Here is a 21,913-nt window from a genome sequence, read left to right as displayed (position 1 = left end):
CTACATCTTCCCAGAGCTTTTCCTTATACTGAGCTCCCTAAAGATGACCAAACTTAAAAAAAAAGAAAAAGAAAAAAAAAAGCCAAATTTAATTAGATTGTGAAACAATTATCTGGCTCTAAATGAAGAAAACTCAAAAGAGGGTAGGTAAAGCAGAACAGAAATAGGAAAGGTTTATACCCAAGTCTTCCCCTGTTAACTACATTCTTGCAAGTAGGTCATTGCTTCTAAGCATAGATTTCATAAACTGCACAGGTACTATAGTCCTCTCTGGTGCCTACAAACCACGCATTCCACTCACCCTACTCTCTACAGCAACCTCCTTGCCCTGTGAGCATCAGTCTCAAGTACCTGCCCCTCGTACTCACCTTACTTCCACCTGATCACTGTGGGCTGGAAACTTCACCCTAAAAGAAACAGCCCCACCTGAGCTTAAAGGGTAAAAGCAGCAGCTGGATGCAAAAAAAGCTAGATATTACCCATTAAATCTTTGTTTTACATTATTTCTAGACATCTTTCTGCCTCTGTAACAAGTGGCTTTGTCCCACACCCAACGCACACAGCCTCTCACATGGACACAAGTATTCACCAGACTTGAGATCATTGTTCTGACATGCTCCTACTGCAAAATAAGTATTTTGGATTGGTTTCTATGTGTGAGTTAGTGCTTCATTTCTCTGCTTAATGTCTTTGCTTCCATTTGGGGAAGCTACATTTGAGAAAAGAAGGGCCTTGACAAACACTAATGAAAAAAGCGCTAGCCACAGCTTCCTCCCAGGTATCCAATAATATGTGTAGGCCACAACCCACAGTTACAAAGAGCAGTTGCCCTCCTCCATCTGGGCATGCCAGAACCTGAAAACAGAAATCAAGGAGGTCCCTCTCACCTCACTAAACACCTCATTGAGCATCCTGTTGTCTAGTCCCTTGTCTGTAAGAGGTGTCTACCACAGAAAATGGAAATGAAGGCTGGAGATTATTGGCTCACCGAGCACACTAGAACAGACTCCTTACTAAATCTCACAATAAAGTCACAGGGAGTATAGAACCTGCTTCTTCAGTGAGACAAACCTGAAAGTTTTCAACTCATTCTGAGTCTCAACTTCCTTCTGACAACCAGAAATAAACTCAGCTGTATAAAACAGCCAGTAGCTTCTGAATTTGAATAGTCAGACGGGATTTGAAGAGTTCTAGATATTTTCTCTTTCTTCTGTATGATTCGATCCAGGCAATTTAATTTGGATCTCTCCCATTCTAGAGGGTTATTTTAAAAAGCTACATCATAATAGACCATGATTGTGTCTGTTGTGGCATATGGATGCACAACTACAGGTGGGAGCAAAGCTGAGGAAAGGAATTCTTGGGTTTCCTTTTGAAATTGTTGCGGTTTTTCACCTAATTAAAAAGTCATTAGGAACACTGAAGACTTTGTCCCACATGTCTGAAATGTACCTAATTCCTGAAATGTAGTCAGTTACTCTCTGAGAAAAGGGGTTATAATGTAATGGATTGAAATGCAGCAGCTCCAAATAGCAGCAGCAGAGAGGGATACAGAGAGTGCAAATATTGGAAATACTGGAGAGCTTCCAAACGCTTGGCATTAAGAAGAAAAAAAAAAAGCCACATGGCACAGCAATATAAAGCCTCCTCTCTGTAAGTCAGAAATACGTTTTTTTATTCAAAGTTGCTTGCAACTAGAAACCTAAAAGCTAAGAGTGCTGGAGGAAACTGGATCGGTCAGTCCCAGCTAGATCGTGCTTTTTTTGTCAGATGACTTTGAGAAGGGCAGGTATCACAACTGGACCTGGTTTCAGTGCACTCTAAGGAGCTCTGTGGATCCACCTCCCCTTGCTGGATTGTCTACATCAGTTTTGTGGAGGAATTGCAATGTTTTGATGAACGCAGAGCCACTGAAGTACTTTTGGTGATTACTCTGAATGTTAGTAAAAAGAAAGAACAAGCTGGAAGAGGCCTCCCCTCTAGTATCAGTTTTCCATTTCCTTATCTATATTGACTGTGAGAAAGAAGTTTTGGATTATATGTTGTCTTATTATCTCCTATTCAAATAGTTTCTGCAGTGTCCTGCAATTCCGTCATGATTATGCCATAGTAATGGTGATGCTCCACATAATAGAAATATCTTATGCTGATGCTTATCTTCTTACTATAAGTTTTCTGTCTTTACATAGGCTGAAAATCATAGCCATAGTGACTGAATTATCCTAGAGTATGCCAGGCTGACCAGATGGTTTCTTCCTGACCTGAACTATCGTATTTTTTGAAAAAGCAAAGACAGGCAAAACAAAACCCACTCCAAATTCCGCAATGTAGCACAGACAGATTTACCTTCAGATAGTCTGAAAGGCCAAATTATGGTTGTATAAAAAATAGTTCATCTAAGTAGAGATCCAAGGTCTCTTAAAAGAATCTCAGTAGTCACAAGAATAAAGACACCAAACAACCAAAAGGGAATGTTAATTAAAAAGGATCTGTCCGCTTGTGAGTAGAGGGGAATGTTTTAACTACTCCAGGACACTTAGAATACTTTTCAAAATGACCTCTGAAAAAAAACCCCAAACCATTTCTCTAACACGCATCCTAAGCACATACTAAAAAAGCAACTATTTCAACTAGAATTAGAGAGGCTGGTTCCAGCTTCTTCACATAACAGCTGTGGTATATGGCCCTCAATCACACAAGACAGACTAGAACAAGCATAAAGACTTCTTCGTGGCCATTTTTCTGTAAGTACTAGTATAGATGGCATGGTAAAGGTGCCATGACTGAGAACTCTGCACGCCCTATATAATGGTGTTTTAATACCACTTCATGACTGCTTTAATTTCTTTTGGGAGAACTCCTTAAGACCTATCTTTGGACCAGAACCCAGAAGACAAAACATTACTTAGCTATTTACATATTTCTTTCCTATCTTTCTTTTTCCTCTGAACTTTACAAAACTATAGCAGAGTATAGATTGCTGCTTCTACTACGGAATCAGTGTGAAATAACATTCAGCCTGCTCATTTAAACTTAAAAAAAATAGATAAAGGGTGAAGGTAAAGAGAATATTTTTTCCCTCTGATGTGAGACTTGCTAGATCATGAGGGTAACAATTATTTTAAGACTTGCAAACACAGAATGGATAAGTACCATATATCACTAGTGTCGTGCTTGTAACAAAAGTTACTGTTTGGTTACGTCAGAAGAAGAAAAAAGCTTCTCACAATGCACTTCATAGCACCTTCATCCTAATACTAAAGAGACTGAGTCACAGCCTCAGATGTCAAGTTTACCCTGCAGAGAAGCACAGGGACTGAAGTCATCTCTTAGTCCCAGTTACTGTGATGTTATTGGGACTAACAGGAGTGCTCAGTCTATTTGTATAAAAATAAAATAAAATCTCTAAGCTATTTGTCTCATGTCATCCCACAACAGACAGCTTTTGAGTGCTTGAACAACTACACTCCCTGTGCTTCTTCAATGGGAATCTAAGCAGGAGAGGGGGGAGAAGAAGAATGTCTATAAACATGGGTGCAGAACTGGCAACAAGATCAACAGGGAAAAGCTGGCATGGGAGGATTAAGTATTTTCAGTACTTTTGGTGCAGCAATTTCTGATTTTTATTGTAAAATAATCAGAGGATATACAGACACATCAGAAGGTATGAGAACAAGGCTTATCACATTAGGAAGGAATGTTTTGTCATTCAAATTTGGCAAGGTTGTACTCGGATATTTAAAAGGCAGCCTTCATAGCAACTTTTGTAGCTGGATTATACAGTGGAAAGTGTAGAGTCTATAACCTTCTAGTCAAAGCCGCAACTTACTAAACTTACATCTTTGTAGTTTTCCAAGATAACAAAAATAGACCTACAAAATTAGTTTTAAACTTGATTCTCCCCTTCTCAGATTTATACTAGCTGAGCTGTCCCGTTGGCTGCCTTGGAATATGAACATTCAGGAAAAGGATTCTCAAATATAAGCAAGGTCTTTGCATACTAAAGATTATTTAATTTAATTCTGTCAGGTGAGCTGCTTCTATTTTTTTTTCAAACTAGATAATTTTCTTACCATCATACACAAATTACAAACATTGGTATAAGGAATCAGCAATAATGTTGAAGAATATTATAAGACTAGATACAAAGTCTTAATCATTTTAACACTAAGTGGTGTGATTTTTAACCATGGAAAGACAAACTGGTCTTTTTCTAGAAAAAAATCCTCTAGGCAATTGGCTGTTGATTAGCCAGTAGAAGAAAACTATTTTTCTTATTTAAATATGGTAGCACTCATTTTAAACCCAAGATAATTTTAAAAGTGTCTGTCTTTCGGATATCAGAATATGGCCCTGTTTCTTGTAGGTTATGGGTTTTTATGCACCTCTGCCAGCACACTTGGCGGGGTTTGGAGGGGATGTTGTTGCTCTGGTAAATGGTTTTAACCCCATATGGATTAATTTTTAGGGAGGCAGTGCTGGCTGGGGTTAGTTTGGGAACAAATTTTAATGTGGTTTGTAAGAGTGGGGTTTGACCTTGCTGCTATCAGAGTGGGGATTGGCCACTTGTGTGTGCAGGCAGCTCTGAATGGGTACAGAGCATCTGTCCAACGTCCCTGCAGGATCACAGCCTCGGGACCTCAGACCTGTGAAGCAGTCTCACCACTTTAACCTGCAGGGATATAGGTTTGCTTTTTAGTCTTTTCCTATATGCGCTTTAAAGGAGAAATTCTAAAAATCACAGAAGAAGATTCATCCGAAATTCCTCACTTTTATCCTGGAAAATCAAGAGCTAGGCCTGAGTGTGTCAACAGCTCCAGGTTGAGCAAAATCTGACCTGCTTGTAGAGACCAACTTGAATTGAACTCTTTTTGTCTTGAAGGCACTCAGCGCACAGCTTTACCACTTTCTAGGCATGTTTCGTAGTAAGTTATTTAAATTTCTCATTAAAATTTGGAGAAACAAAAGTAAATGTCAAAGTATGCATCTTATCTCATTTGCAATGTTGCACTGAGTTTATTTTTAAAGCCTTGCAACCAAGGAACCAAAAGAATGCCATGTTCTCTTTGAAATACACGTAAAGCGTACATATTAAAATAATATTCTGAATTGTTTCTAACCAAGAATTATTTACTGAAAAAGTTATCGAAAGACTTCGATATTCTAAAAATTGTTCAGTATCATAGGGGCAAGTGACTAAAAGAAATCAAGAAAAATATCCCATCAAAGGTCACTCTCCATTTCTCACCTCTAGATCAAAGCCTGTTATGCTGTATTTTTATTTCTGTGACACCTATGGAATGCAGCAGCCAATAATATATAATTCTACAAGAAACCAGTGCCTCAGGCCATATATAGTATTAGGAAAACCACCACTGCTGGACACTGGTGCTTAGAATTTATTTGGTTTTCAATATTGATTGAGCTTATATTTAAAAAATTTACCATTTCATTTTTAAGAAGTGTCACCGCAAGGCTTAACATTTGCCCTCACAAGACACCTGTATAGCAACATTAACTCACAGAACACCTGAAATGGCCATTTGTGTAGTCAAAAATTAGATTTCGGGGCAGGAGACATTTTTAAAAAATGATGATAGTTTTGAGTGTCCATTGCTTTTGTCTTAGGAACAAGGAAAGATAACTAAGTTTTCCAGGGAAGGCTGCCTCGCAGGCATTAGCTGGGTACTTATGGCAAGGCTGGGAGTACAGAGGTATGAGTGTCCATTCAAGTGACTGCGCAGGGAGTGGGGATTTGGCCTCAGTGTTACATAGTCCAGACCACCAGCAAGCCAAGCAATCACTCCCTCTGAACCAAAAAGCCACGCGAGCAAAGCTTTTCAGAGGCTAACATTTCAATAAAATGATGTATGTGACAAAGTTTTGCTTCACCAAAGTACACCAGATGGCTCTCCTGGGAAGCATTAAGGGGATGAAAAGAGGTAATGCTCCTCCTCAGAGGTGGAGGACCCACAGGACAGAGAGCAGCCTTTTCCCTTTTCCTCTGCTAAGTGACGTGACTGGTGCCATAGTATCAGAAATGCTGCAGAGCCCCCTAACTCCCACTCCCGTGTTTTAACCAGTGCATACCATTTAAAGATTAGGCTTTCTTCAAGGCCTTTCCTTTTGTAGTGCACAATTTAGTCATGAGTACCCACTAAATCTAGCGTGTCAGTTTGAGATAGAACAGCCAGGGTTCTGCAAATTTCTTTTTCAAACAACTTAAGGCTGTTCTCCGAAAGGACTGACAGACTGTAGCACTAAAGAAGCTCCTCTACCCCAATCAACTTCATAAAAATCCAGAGAAACATACTCCTGTAAAACTTTGACCAAGAGCTTCGAGCTCTGTGTGTTGAATGGCTTCCCATCCCCACTGCAGATGTAGGCAAGAAAAAAACAGTTAGAAAGAATAGCTTTATAGACCTGTCACGCTAATCTTATCATTTTTATGTAACAAACTCAAAATAGACTTCAACACAGACTGTTGGGAACCTGACTGTAAAACTTTTTTTCCCTCCATAAGAAATTCCTTAATTGATTTTTTAAGACAAAACCAAAACAAACCGAACAGAGCTTTTGTCCTGCCATGCAACCCCCCCTCTTTTTAAAGTGCTATTTCTTCAACCCTGTTTGCATTTTTGCAAAAACAGTAAATACATTCTTTCACACCAGGAGTTAAGAAGTATATTATTTATTGTGGTCAGGAGTTCCTTTCTCGGTATCCTGGATATGAGCTCATGCCATATCAACAACCAACAATAGCTATTGTTCCTGGAGTTTTAAGGAAGTTTCTGTACCCTGTTTCCTGAACACAGTATGTAAACTAATACATACAAAAAAGGTGTTTCATATTATTCCAGGTACATTGGGCCCCCTCCATGTCAGCCTGCTAGCAATCTTTTTCCCAGAGTCAGAAGAGTAAGTGTATACTTGTGTTTATCCATTTGTGAATGGAAACAGGTACTTCCACCACAAACTATATGGAAACAGAACCAAAGAAACACAACAATATGTTTAGTTTGGAAAGAGCACCTTCTAGCTCTTGGGCTATTAAAACTGGCTGCCATGATGGATTAGTTCTTCAGACAAATCATCATTTCTGTGGTGTACTTGATTAAGAAGGGTAAAAACCTCCAGCTGCATACACATCAGAAAGTTTAATGCTTGCTATGGTATAACAGCAATAGCTCCCAGCAAAGAAGGTGCTGACCAAACTGAGTCACTGAGCCGGGACCTATTTCTTTACTAAACCCACAGGACTAATGTTCATATAAATGTAGATAAACAAGTAAAATAGATGTGCCTTGCTCTGCGTAAAATTTACAGTTGTGCCAGAAAGATGGGTGAACATCTCTAGGGTGCACAGAAAACACATGGACCTTTTCAGAATGCAAAACCAGAATATCCCAGCATGACCAAAAAGGGCATACCTGCCTTGCCATTTTACCTCTCACAATACTAATGCCTTGCAATATTACATATTTCTGCCAGTGAAGGCAAAGTCTATTGGACTTTTCTTCACTGCCACACAGTCTTCATCTTTTAGGGAGGGACAAAGCAACCCATTTGCACCAGCGAATCTGCAGGCAGTAGAGGTTAATATCATTTATTTATCGTCCCAAAATGCTGGACAGTCCTCAGACCAAACAAGTTAGGGGTACTTCTGTGTGTCTCAATGAATGCTCAAATGCAAACATATCCAAATTGCTCCATGTGGTCCCCATAAAACTGTTTTGAGTATCTCCAAGGATGGAGACTCGACAGTCTCTCTGAGCATTCCCTTCTAGTGTTCAATCACCCTCAGAGTAAAAAAATGTCTTCTTAAGTGGCATATCCTGTGTTACATTTGGTGCCCAATACCTCTTGTTCTGTCACTAGGCATTGCTTGGAAGAGGATGGTTCCGATTCACTAAAGGAAAGAAGATCCTGATTTAACTGCTACAGTTCTGCTACACAACCATGCATTTCCCAAAAGCCTGCTTGAGCTCTGGCCCCTCAACTGAGATTCCACAGAGATGTCCAGTAGAAAACACACCCCAAAGACTCAATCACATTAGTCCTGATTATGGTGCTACTGGAGCACTGCAGTGAGCACAGTTCATGAGAAGAATAGAGGAATATCCTCCAGTGTTAGGCTGAGAAGGATGCTCTACAGAATGTATATCTCAGTGACATTCCTGTCTTCAGAGGACTTTATCCAGACCACTCCTTCAAGGTACCAGTTATCGTGGTAATCCCTACTCTCAGTCCTCCCAGTTCAATCACTGCTACATTTACAATGCAATCCTATAGGAAAGGAAACTGTTTTCTGGTGAGGATTGATGACCGTGATCTGAACCTTGAAATGGGACAAGAAATAAAGATATGATAAAGACATTAACAATGTATGGTTTAATATAACAAGGCTGGGCAAGCCAATTAGGACTGAATAGAAAGTAAGCTAAATCTTTTCCCACAACTCTGATCCTTTCTGTAGGATTTGAAAAAGAATAAAAAGCTGCTACTGCTTTAAAAGTTTCTTTCATGGTCATTTTTATGTTTTTATACTAATGCTCATGCTCCTGCCAGAAGCACAAATGAAAGTGCTGACATACCCCACAGCCTTTCCTGTGAGATTTACAGACTAATTTTACAGATCTAACACGTTTGAATCATTAGGATTGGATTCAAATAAGCTTCTAAATTTGGGAGTATCTCTCTGAATCCAATATGAGATCTTTACTATGTGAATTTCCCCCATCCCTGTGGGAGCCACAATATTATTGTGTTTTTACTGCATGTCCTGTTTAAGGGTTTAATGTTGGCTCTTAGATCTTTCATTTCTAGGCAATCTGTTCAATTACTGATGGTGTCCAATTGACTCCTCTGACTGCTGCTATTCTCAGAGCGAGAAACCAAAAGTGAACCTGGAAGAGCAGAGTTAGGGCAAGCAGAGGTATGTACAGACCAGTGAAGTATGGATGGCTTGTACACTTTAGCGGCACTTTCATTTAAGATTTCAGAGAACTTTAATAACAGTTCACTGGCAGAGAAAAATGGAGGAATGGAAATGAACAAAGAGAGAATCAAACAGGAAGGTGAGACCAAGTCTCACAGCCAGCAGCCTCTTCAGTCCTGTAACACGGGATTCCCTCTCAAACACCCACGCAGGAAGCACTGGGAATGGGACTGCAGTCCCTAGAACAAGCCAGGAAAGATATCTTAATATAAAAAATTACTCTCCCCAGTGTCTAAATTATGCCAAGGATCTCTCTATTCCTCCTATAAAATTGGAAGAACAAAAGGCAACTTAAAGCCCCCTCTATCCTTGAACTGAATTTATTAGTTTTAGCTCATCAGGCTAGTACTGGATTTTAAATGAAACATTTAATTGTCCATTTTCTCATTTGACCCAAAAGCAGAAGGAAAAAAATCATCAGTATTAATAATCAAAACCTACACAAAGAGAAAATTTAATACATATATATGAATTGTGCCCTTGTAGAGAAGGTTGCTGCTATCAATTGCTCCCTGGCAATGAATAACGAATTAACTTTCTGATCATCATCAGCTATGATTTTACTCTGCATATGTCCTGAATTCTGCTCCCAAAGTCAATGAGGACCTGATCCTGCAAACATTTTGGAATACTTTAAGTTTTGACCCTAAATATATATTACTTAACCCCCACAACTCCATCTTATTTGAAAATAACTTTAACGGAGTAGCTTTAGAGTTTCTGCAAATGTGCGTATTTGTGTTATTAAAGTGTATTTTTTAAAAAATATCTATGTTAATACAGATATTTCTCAAGTGTAAATGTTGAAGTTAAGGAAATATATTTTTAAAAAATTCTTTGAAGTGTAAAGAAAAAGTACTAGTCCTCATCTTTCTTAATGCATCCTTTTCCCTATAGGTTTTAAGTAACAAAAACTTATTAACTTAAAATAATGTCTTTTTTTTAAATTTTTTTTTGTTTTCCAGTTAGCAAAAAAAACCCCACAAAACTCCTTTTGGGAGCCTAAACTTAAAAACCAGATTTCTACATAGATTTTGAAAAGCAAAATCTGAAAACATTCCAAAGGAAAAAGGTCAATGAATAAGTACCTTCCCCATTTTTGCTCTGCTTCCACAAGCCTCACCACCACACATACAAGGGCATAGACGTGCGTGTGTGCACACACACACTGAGGTTAAGGACGGACTGGCAGCTGAAAGCAACTATTCCATACAAGCAACGTTACATTAAAACCTATAGAGAAGAAGACTGCAAGTGAACTAGAGCTTTGGGCTTAGAAAGGCATTTTAAAATATTTTCCATTCAGCTATTAATATTGTATTAAAAAAAAATAATAGTTTTAGCTCAAATTCCCATGTTTCAAAGCTCACACAGCTCTAACACTGAGGTTATCTTGTTTGGCATGAGAACAGCTCATGTCTACATTAAAGCTGGAAGCTTAGAAGTGACATAAACAGGCCTTTTTCTATAAAGATAAAAGCCTAAGCTTTAAAGAATTTTATATTTATAGATAAACGTTTCCATAGTAATCATTACAGTGAAACTTGCTGGTGTCAGCAATCCTTTGCATACAAAAATGGCTTATATTCAAATTAGCAGGAACCACAGAATCAGATCCCAGCTGCTACCTGAAAGAAGGGCTTACAGGAAAAGTGTGAATGGGGTGTCTCTGGGGTGGGCAATTGCCCTTATTTTGATTATCTCTTTGCTCCTTTCTGCCCTATGGGCTGATACGTAAAACAGGAGACAACATTGCAGGAGGCAACTTTGCTGCATGCGAAAACAATTTAGAAGACCCGAGTGTCCTTTTCCATCTCTAATTTTTAAGCTTCACTGATATAAATACAGACAAATTAAAATGTATAAGACAGACAACGAGCAGAAAGCTGGGTCAGGTGACAGCAGTATGGTTTTCCCCTCACTTATTTGGCACAGCCAGGATTCTTTTACAATATGATACAAATTCAAGCCCTGCTTTGGGAAGATCTTAATTTCTTGCTACTTAGGGTGAAATCTCTTTCCCATACTCCTTTCCCAAGCATGATTGTCCCCTAGTGCTCAGCAAAGGCCTAGGTAAGTGTTGTCTCAGTGGTGAGCCTTGCTGGATCAGGACTGCCTTCTTATTACATACCCTGCAACAGCCAGACTAGCATTTAAAATGATGGAAGTTATTTAAAACAACGAGGCTACAGTAATCATGTAAGATAAGACTCAAAACTGCATGTTCCGGGAGGCTTCTACAATGTCCTGAAGACAATTAGGTTTTAAAAAGAAAAAAAAAAGTGACATGAAGGCTTTCAGTCTATGAATTTTTAAAGCGCCGCTACTTAATTAAACAAAGGAAGGAAAATATCACACTCCCTTTTACAGGTGGCAAGATAAAGAAGATGAGAGGTGAGGTGACTTACTCAGGGACAACGTGGTAAGTCAGTAGTGCCTGGCACAGCACCAAGCCTCCTCACTCTGAGATTGCATCCCACTCACTCCTTGAAGTCCCGAAGAAGGGAAAAGAAAAATAGCTAAGAGAGCTGTTCAGCTTTGAAATGAGAACGCTCTGTGTGTGAGCCCACAGGCGTATGAACATATGCCATGAGAGAGATGCAAGTAATACTCCCTCATCAGCAATAATAAAAACCTCCCTCCTACGCCTTTTTTCTTAAAAAGAAAAAAAAAGCAAAACAGGGAGGGGGGGTAAGTCCGAGCAGTTTGCAGTTAATAGACAAATGTTTCCATTGTCATCAGCAGACTAATACCTGTCACTGTCAGCACCTCTTTCCAGAGAGGGCTTGCTCGCTATTTCTCTTGGCACACGGTGCTCTGACACCCACAAGAGATTACTTTCACAAGGTGCTCCGTACGCACGTTCAATACCCATTTTGCCCAGTTGTTGTTTTTCTTTTTATGATATCTTTGGAGACGTATAACCAGCTGTTTGGCTCCTGCAAAGCTACTCAAGTCTGGGACTAGGCTGGCAGAAAAGTAGCCTCCGATAAATAATGAAACTCTTTTGGAGGGAGAGATGTTTGTGCTAACACCCAGCAGAAGGGAAGGGAGGGGGCCGGGAAGAATGGTCACACTTCAAAGAGGTGGCCCCTGGCAGCTGGTGCGGCCTGCGGTTGGCAAGGCCCGCTGGAGCGATGGCCAAGGAGGCTCCGAGGAGCTCAGCAGAATGGCTTGTGGCTGGCCTGCGTTCGCAGGTGCCGTCACGGAGCGTTAGACCATTTGTTAAGCAGAGAACAAGAGGCAAAATGTTAAAAGAAAGTGGCGGGCCTGTACTCCACTGACCGGCGCTTTGGCAGGTTTGGTGCAGCGGTACCCCCCCATCTCTTTGCTTCAGGAAAACACACTTAGTTGAGTTGCTTCTTTAAAAAATACCGTGTCCCGTCTGTTGTGCTACACTGGCTCCCTCACTTGCAAGACTCACTTGCAAAACAGTTATGTTCAAATCTGTTTTGGTACACAGGTTCCTTGCGATATAGCTTAGATTTTCATCCTAGTCAGAAGTGGAGATCTGCATCGTAGGTCGCCCCTGTCCAAATACCATTTTTTTCTGGGAGGTGTTCTGCAGCAGCCCTGAAGCATCTCTTCTCCCCTCTGCTCCTTATCTCCCCTGCATCACTGAGGATCAAAACACCAGAGAGGTGGGGTAGTATTGCAGTGCAGTCATAGTACAAACAGATTACTTGACCTGAGCCAAGATCTGGCAAAGTCAGTGGGCTTTGGATCAAGCTTTACCACGGGACAGCAATGCTAATTATATTTTTTTGCATTTCTATCACATATGCCTTAACAGCATGCAAAGTTTTGCAGGCATCAGTTAAGACCCACAGGTTTCTGGTGAGGAAGAAAACCAGCCATTTTATAGAGGAGGAATACATGCTGAAGCTGTGTGCTGCTCAAGAGATTATGAAGAGAAATCTGGGAATTCTCAATACTTGTTGTACTTCCACTATCAGTGATCGCCTACTCTCAAGCCATTCTCTCTGAAGCCATTATCCCCTAGCACACAAATTTTGTGAACCACCCGCCTTCCTGGCTCTATCTATAGGTATATTGTCTGTGCACACCAACAGCTTCCAAATTCATAGCGCAGATGCACTGGACACCACTTCTGTGAGTATATGCACATACACTCATAATTTAAAAAATTAGATCTCTGTTTGCCAGCTGTTATTTATCACACAGTGGGGTCTGATAGACCACTGGTTTCTCTCAATTGCTTTGAACAGGAAATAAATGCAATTCTTTGCCCTGCCTGTTGGCATATGGTGATTTTTCATGGATGTGATATTATAGTTCTCTTTGTGTGTGTGGGTATGTGTGTGTCAGAAGGACATAATTTCAGAGAGGAGCGGGCACTTTAGTTAAATACCTGGAGACTCCGCTCTAATCTCTTGTTATTTTGAGTTTTATGAAATAAATTCTGCACTGAAATTTTCCATGTGTGGTCTCAATGGAAGGTAACACATTACAGAAAGTTTGAGAGAAAGTCTGCTTACACATTTTATGTTGTGAGAGTAGGATGGAAAACACTTTTGCTGTAAGTCTCAAATGTCATTTTAAAAAAAAAAAATTGCCAAAATTAGAAACTTCAAATACAGTTTCCTTCAATTTTTTTTATAGCCCCTGTTGAAAAAACAAAGTCTGGGGCAAATGGGCCAAGAGGTTTTTGAACAACCACATTTGCAGATGCCGATTATAAAAAAATTATGCCATCCACATTCCAGAATATTTCAGGACTCTCAGACAACATTGCAAGTGAGTTAAACGGACTCATTTAACCACTGTTTTTTGATGGAGCAATGCATAATTAGGGACAGGATAACAAAGTACTCCACTGCTCTGAAATGCTATCTTATATTATCTGAATAAGAGGTGAGCCAATATATAACTTCACATAGCACTTTATAGTGGCAGAAATGCCAAGAGTGTCCCACTCAAATATAGGAAAAGATGCAATTCCCCGTTATGTTCTATTTCTTGATTTTTCCAGCTCCTTTTTTTTCCTTCCCCATGAATTGCCTGTCGCCCCCATCATCCTCCTTCACCTTCCCACACAGATCCTTTTTTGTAAGTAACTGTGGAACGTTCCAGCTACACTGTGAGCTAACGCAGTGCCATAGAGGGAGAGGCAACATCAGGGAGTCAAAACTTTGCAAAGTTAAGGGGCTGAGTCTCTGGCTTCAGTTCAATCGATAATTGCTGTGCATCTGGCCCCATATTTCTCTGGCACAATTAACTCAGCCACATTGCACATACCTTGTCTTTTACATCAATTTGCGAAAAGTAAATTTATTGTTTGCAACCCTGAGTCCTGATTGTGCAGAATGGTGAAAAAAGTCTCACTGATGTCAGTATGGAGAAAGAGATATTCAGTACAATGGACCCAAATAGACCCTAAGTTACAAAGGTTTAATTTGCAATGCACCTTGAGGTCAGCTAGCAGTTGCAGTAGGAGCTTTTTTTCCCTTGTATGACAACTTCAGACCCTGTTGAAAAGAAAATGACCACAGCCAGTGAGATTGAAACCTAGGAAATAATACCAAAATGAAAAGTGTAGGATGAGTGGAGATGAACTGCTTCGTTTGTTGTTGTTTTGAGAAACGAACTAATTAGACAAGGGCGAGGCACTGCCTGCATGCTATGATAGCTGCCTCAGTAGTTTTTGTAACTGTGGAGCAATTTCAACTGCAAAAATTAGTTTTCTCTCAGTCCAGAAATAACTACAACCCTTACAGAAGGCACAGGTGCTTTGGCATGGAGGTGCTTTATGCTGCCTCCATCTACACAGAGCAGGCTAAAGCAGCATAGACAGTGTTAGAGTGCTTGGGACACAGGCTTTTCATGCCTGCCCTCCACTTTTCTTTACATCACCAATCTACAAGCCAACCACCCTAAACCCTTACCAGGGCTAAAATTGAAGCAGTACAACTATTTGCACTGAGATGAACCTGACCAAGTTTCAAAATACATCGGTTTCTCAAAATGCTTTCCTGGCCAACTCCAAGGCTCACCCCACACCACAAAACGGAGCCAGCAAGGCTGAGCAAGTTCCTCCTCATCTGGGACAGCTTTCCTCTCACTTTACTGTGAACTGACCACAGCGATAGTGTTGTTACAGGGTTGCCTACAGCCCCCTGGCAGGACAGTGCCATCTGTCCTCCTGCAAGGCTGAGCAGCCCCTCAGCTGTAGGACCAAGCCTGGTGCGTGCCAGCAAAGCCATCCTTTCCCAGCACAGCCTGCCATCAGCTTCACCCCACTGTCCACAAGACCTCTGCAGTCCCAGAGCTGCAAAGGCTTGGTTCACTGGTGATGCTGGAGGAAAAAACTTTGGTTAAGGATATTTAAGCTTGTTTGGTTTCATTAACACTTCACAGCGCGGAGAAGTGAGTGATGGAGCTTTGGTTAGTTGACATATATAAGCAAGCTGAATTGCACACCCAGTGTTAATTTCAATGGCTCTTGTAATCCATTATGGTAACTCTACCTTCTCCTCTACAAACTCAAGGCAAAAAGATACATAAAGCTTTGCAAGTATAATCCAAAATCAGGCTGAAAGAGATCTTCTAATTCTAGCTTGAAGTACTAAAAAAAAATAATACATGTACATATACACACACCTACATGCAACTTGGTTCTGACTTTACCTTATTTACTCTTTCCTTTCCCCTTCCCTTTATCAATTCTACCACAAAGATGAAGATGTGGCTCACCTGACTTTCCATGTTCCCATGAGATTGCCAGTACACTAGAGTCAGATGTTGTCTGGTATTGATCTCAACAAATATTCTAATGGCCTTTCATCTGAATTTGTTCCTCATTAAATGTTCCTGTGGAACAAAGGAAAACAAGCAATGAAGTTTATGAATAAAGAGATCTTACTTTGCTAACTAAATTCAATTATTTCCTCTAATTTTACATTCAATTTTTCCTCTAATTTTATTCTACCTGAATGAAGCCTTACTTCATTTTGTTGAGATAATTATTTTTAAAATTATGAATGTTAGTAAAATTTAAGATAACAAATCAAAGCACTTCAAATAAGAGAAGTCAAAATATTTCTTTTTGAAATTCAAAATTTCTATTTTTTTGACAGATTTGCGAATTTGTTTATTCTGGAGCTAAATATACAGAGCTAGTAAGAAGTTTCACTGCAAAAATTCTGCCTAGCTGAGAAGTGCTTTTGTGTGTGCCTGTATTTTTGCATGGAAAGAGGGGCCATTTAGCAAGAAAGGGCAATATTGAGAGCTGCCAGCGCTACCCCTCTTGATTGCTGGTGCTGGGTACTGTTTGCTGCCTTCCTGGAATTGTTTTGCTGTGGATCACATATTCTCCCAGCACCCTTGCCAGGCTCCCCATGTCTTGGGGGTCTAGAGCTTGGTGCAAGCACAAAACATTGTTCATGACAACTTGCACCAGTCAGCAGCAGTAACGTTCATGCAGAAAAGGAAAAACGTTTACGGACTTGAGTAACAGTCTAGCAAATCCCCATTAGATTCTTTCCCCTCCCTCCCCAAATAAGTGAAACGAAGCAAAAACTGGTGTTGATCACCATGTGTTCAGAGTCACAGGCCACTTTCTCAGCTGGAGCACAGCAGAGCCCTCCTGGCTCTCAGTGCAATGATGCTGATTTATACAAGCGAGGCGCATGGCCCACAGTTTATGTTACGCATCCAAAATCTCATATAGACTTAATTTTGCTTTTCAAAGCCTACAGAAATCCACAAATTAACACCCTTTAGCATTATTCATTTTGAGTTTGTCAGTTTCTCTGCAGTAATCGATTAACAGTTGTTTTTCAAGTTAGGGTTTATCTCTTGTTGGCGGATATATTTATGACACATAGTTACACCTACAAGAATACATTAAAAGTTTTTTGAGCAACTTGGAACTACAAAGGCACACTAGTGCCTTGCAGTTGCTACAGTCTTTGATGTCAGAAGGAGACTGTGTTTACCAAAATCAAGCAAGAGAGTTCTGTTTTCTGCGATTAAAGTAATCCAGGTTAAACTTTTAAAGAAGCCAAGTCAACACAAGTAACTTTAAAGTACACTTTTGAAATGTTCAGAAATATTAACAGAGTGCCATGCATAAAACTTTTACCTGTAAATCTCCCCTTCGATTAACTTCTTCTTCTGAGAGAGGGAATGCTCTTTCTTGTATAGCATCCAGTTGAACAAAGAAGAAACAGAGCCTGAGCTGTGTGCTCTGGGCATCAGAATCTGATGCAACTCACTTTCATCTCGGTGTAGCTTATCTGGTAGGCAGACTCAATGGAGGCATGAATTCCTAAGGATAAGTTATGTTTTACAGCATGTGACTGGATTCAGCCAACTCACCAGTGATGAATTTGCCTTCTCTTCCAGAGTTTTACTTGCTTTTAAACAGAAACTTTCCCCAAATGGAGTTAGTCTGTCAGTGTAATCTTTACCATAGTTAGACATGATGCAAAAAAAGGATACGAATATGCAAGTTATGGACCCACAGTCCAGCCTGCATGTCAAACCAGATAAATGTGATAGTATTCATGCATATATACACATACATAAACCACACATGACCTAAGTGAGCTTATCTTTAATGACACAAGATTGTGACTCAGGAAAACAGAATCTGATTCCCAGCCGTGCTACTGAATTCTTCTGAGACTTGAGGTAGCACATGTAGTATCTCAGTCTCTCATTCACTTATGTAGACAAAACAGTTCTTTGGAGGCAAGGGCTGTCTTCACTGCATGCTTCTATATTGCCTAATGAAACAGTTCTGGTGTGAGTTGGAATTCTTTCATGTCACAAATAAGTTATCGATCATTCTTTTTTTTTTTAAAAATGCCAAAAATGGATCACAATGAGGACAGTGTTGGGCAAATACTATAATTAAGGAACAACATGTTTCTAGTTTCATTTTTGTCCTGTTGAAATAAATACTGCAAACACTTGTCTTACAGTACTAGTTCAAAGCATTTCAGGTCGCAGTGAGCTGCTTCTCGGTTTTGGGGATATCAGTATAATACATGCTGGTATTTTGTAAGGGCTTTCTTCAGACAAGCAGAAATTTGAGACAGAATTCATCAACACCTTTTCTCCGACTGCCAACGCAGAGCCGTGGCTGGGAGATGTGAAATATTCTGTAGCAGATCGGGAACAGAGGACCTAACTGCGGAAAGCAATCAAAACCTGTAAAGCCCATGCCCGATTCACATCAGCCAGCATTCATCCAGGTTGCATTTGAGTCAAGTGGAGTTATTTTAATATTTCTTCTGGAAAGGTAGCAACTTCATTAAATGTGACACTGCACATTATCCACTGTCACTCTCGTCACTCCTCCTCTAGGATATACCCACACCCCCATGCTACAGAAAGCTGCAGAGCCAAAGACCCTTGTTGCCCATTAACTACCGAGAAGAGACCAAGCACTACTTTCCAAGCTCTATATCACAATTATTTACCGCGCAGACCTCTGCTTTTAAATGTGTGGTTTAATTTCCTATAATCCCAGCTCCTACCATGATTTTGTGGAATTTCATTTATTCTATTTGTTCTATTTTAAAAGGGATGAAGTCATCTGTGCTGGAAACTATGACCTGATTGAAAGTACTGAAATGCTGCAATGTCTCAGACACAGCTCTGGCACATGAAGAAGTATAAATTAAACTCTTCTGCAGACATTTGATCTCTTGCTATGAAAAGGGATATTGTGCTTCCTCTGTTTAACAGTATTCTGTGTCCACTGTGAAAAGAACCCTGTTTGCACTTTTTTTTTTAAACTGTGGCATTTTTTTCCACTCTAAATAGGATTGCAAATTAAGCTTCAGCATGTAGACACACAGAGTCTATATATTACTGACTGCTGTGAACTAAGGGATGCCAATGCCAGATCTCACAGACCCATTAACCAACTGATTCAACCATTACCAGTGAATCTAATGCTTCTGAGCTCCAGGATTGTATATACCTCAAGCACTCCACAACTGAGAACCATTTTTGGTCATGAGTAACAGATCAGCAGAAGGGAAGGCAGCATGTTAATCTAGTCAACAGTCATTGCTTATAGTTATCTACAAAAATTCCAGTAGCCATGCAAACTCTGCCTTTCTTAGTACAAGATCACCAATTACAGACACCATTTCTTTATTCAAGGTAATTCTATGTCCCTTGCAAATTCTAATACAGTTGTGTGCAGAGGGGTCTTACGCCAGAATTTTAAGTAAATGTGTATAAACCCAGGTTCATGCTACATGAATCTTGTGCTGTAAAATAATTTGTTAAAATTAACTATCTCATGCTATATATTTGCTACAGAATTAGCTCAGCTTGCCTACTCACCTCTAGAGCTAGGCAAGCTTAAGTGAGAACAACCAAGCTGAAAAATACTGTAATACTTGAGTTGCTGTGGGGTTAGCAACAGATGAAGTGTGTGAACTACAGCAAATTCCCCCTCTTTTCTACAACAAGCTAGATGACTCATGCTAAAAGTTAAGGAGTTTTTTGTGTCAGTAAAATCCATGTTAGGAGCAATACTCTTGTTAATACTTCAGTGAAAACAGACCCTTAGTGACTTCCGTAGCAAATGCTTTCAACTTACAACAATACTGGACAAGATCTCAAAATATTCAATATTGACCTGCCTTTGATCCCATGAAAACTGAAGGGGAGAAAAATCTCTCACTGCAGGTAGTGGGAGCAGAGTAAAGATGATGGAGATGTTTATTTTTATAAGTGTCAATAATGGATTTAAAAAAAAATTAGAAAAAAATCCCCACAACTGATTCAAAAAAGCAGCCATATACTGGTAGCCAAGTTATTTCTGTGCTGTATGTGGCTACCAGCAATAGCATGTTCCAGTGTGATGTGGGCCCATGGCCAGGCAGGACAGGGCTGTGGAGAGCTGGAGATGGGCCCTGCTGCAGCATCACTGGGGCAGCAACTGATGGCCGGGGGGGGTTGAAATGGGGTCCTGGGCCACAGGCTGGGGTCGTGGGGGGTTTGTGGAGTCTGGGTAGGGTCCTTCAGGCCCAGTCGCCAACACAGTGAAAGGGACAAATAAATGCCCTTAACTGATGTTCTTTTGCAAGGGGCACAATAGCCAGTTGTACGATCTTCTAGCTGACGCCACAAATAACCTCTTCAGAGAAAGATATCATCTCCTCTATTTTAATGCTAGAAACAACTCAGGCCCCTGCGCCTGCCTCAATACAAGTGTACATCTTTTGCTAGGCAAAAGATTTCTGTTGATACTTTTGTGTTAGAAGACTGATTTTTTTTGCCAGCCACCATTTTTAATAGCATGCTCTTTCCTTAAAAAGAATCTGAACTTTGTTGAAACTAAAAGGTTTTGAGTATTTTAGCCACAAACATTTTGCAGTTACCTCTACTAGTCTCCATTTTTCCCTACATTTTCTACTGCTCATGGAGTCTTGCAGAAAAACAACAACAACAACCTTCACTATATATTCCCTCCTTATTTCATTTCACAATAAATATGATGCTCAGTCATTGCTCTTTGATGTTCCTTTGTGCTGGGATTTTCAAAGGAAATTACTTTGCAAAATGTGATGACACTCAGCAGCAGAAGCTGAGCACCTGACTTCAGTGGGTCTCACTGAGCATTCAGGCTCAAGTTCTAATACTGAAAAGATACCTGTCATCTATGACCTAGAGACTGACATCTTTTGTGGCATTTAGTCTTGTCAGAGAAATGTGGTAGTGTGAAAGAAATGAATGTCCACTGGAAAACTCAAAAACTGCAATATATAACACATATCTCTTCAGGTTTTTTCCAATCAGAAGTCCTTATGTCATCTTTTGATGCTTCAATCTAAAATAAAAGTCAGCTAATGCAATCAAAATAGCATAACACACACTGGCTGTGCAATTTCTGCTTCATATTTGCGGAGTCATTCCACTAGTCTTCGAACACTATATTTGAGTGCTTTATTCTGAGGTGGCTGCTCTTGTGGAACAGCCTTCAGAAATTGTTTGAGTGACTTCAGTGTGACTGGATTTGATTTGCTTTGGTAGAGAAAAACATTTTCAGTAAGTTGAAGCTTTGAGACTAGGCAGTTCCTTAACAAAGACGAGAGTCAAGATCTGTTCCCCACTCAGGGACCATGTTTTACATGTAATAATTCATCAAGGAAAAGGACATTTTCACTGGCAGCCAGTAGTAAGGGGGAAAATGTACTAATCAGTAAAATGCTAAACAAAAACCCCAAGTGAAACAAAAAAAAAAAAAAGTGGGTGAGTCTCATCTTTAAAAACATGCTCAGGCAGACTTTGCAAACCCAATCAGAGTGTGTGAGTGTACGACAAGCAGCTGACCCCCAGAATGTCCAACAGACAAACTCCAGGGATCAAACCAGGCTTGCCTGGAAATTTATGTCCACCTGCTCAGCTTGCAGAACTTCTAGAACCTGAGCTGAAGTACTTTACTTGAAATTGAAATGTAAATTGCAGAAGGTATCACCAGAGCAGTTTCCTATGATCCGTATTTCATAGAATTATAGAATCATAAAGTAGTTTGGGTTAGAAGGGACCTTCAAAAGTCATCTAGCCCAGCCCCCCTGCAATGAGCAGGGACATCTTCAACTAGATCAGGTTGCTCACAGCCCCGTCCAGCCTGGCCTGGAATGTCTCCAGATGTGGGGGGCATCTACCACCTCTCTGGGCAACCTGGGCCAGTGTTTCACCACCCTCATTTTAAAAGATTTCTTCTTCATGTCTAAGCTGAATCTCCTCTCTTTTAGTTTAAAACCATTACCCTGTGTCATATCACAACAGGCCCTGTTAAAAAGTCTGTCCCCATCTTTCTGACAGGCCCCTTTTAAGTACTGAAAGGCCACAATAAGGTCTTCCTGGAGCCTTCTCTTCTCCAGGCTGAAAAACTCCAACTCTCTCAGTCTGTCCTCATAGAAG

The 21,913-nt window shown here is 40.2% G+C and overlaps 1 protein-coding gene across 2 annotated transcripts in view; it reads right to left on the bottom strand.

The window, feature by feature from the left end:
- The window catches only part of SOX5 (SRY-box transcription factor 5), a 732,238-nt gene extending 714,810 nt beyond the window's left edge, over nucleotides 1-17,428 (bottom strand). For both annotated transcript variants that reach the window (XM_065031395.1, XM_065031486.1), the window contains exons 1-2: nucleotides 17,103-17,428; nucleotides 15,713-15,829 (exon numbers count right to left, since the gene is read on the bottom strand). The gene's annotated coding sequence lies outside the window, so the exon portion shown is untranslated. The remainder of the gene's footprint in view (nucleotides 1-15,712; nucleotides 15,830-17,102) is intronic.
- Between the last annotated feature and the right edge of the window lie 4,485 nt (nucleotides 17,429-21,913).

The sequence above is a fragment of the Columba livia genome, chromosome 1 (genome assembly GCF_036013475.1).
Source record: "Columba livia isolate bColLiv1 breed racing homer chromosome 1, bColLiv1.pat.W.v2, whole genome shotgun sequence".
In the NCBI taxonomy this organism is placed as follows: Eukaryota; Metazoa; Chordata; class Aves; order Columbiformes; family Columbidae; genus Columba; species Columba livia.
The sequence above is the reverse complement of the archived record's forward strand: the minus strand, read 5'-3'. Positions and strand labels throughout refer to the sequence as shown.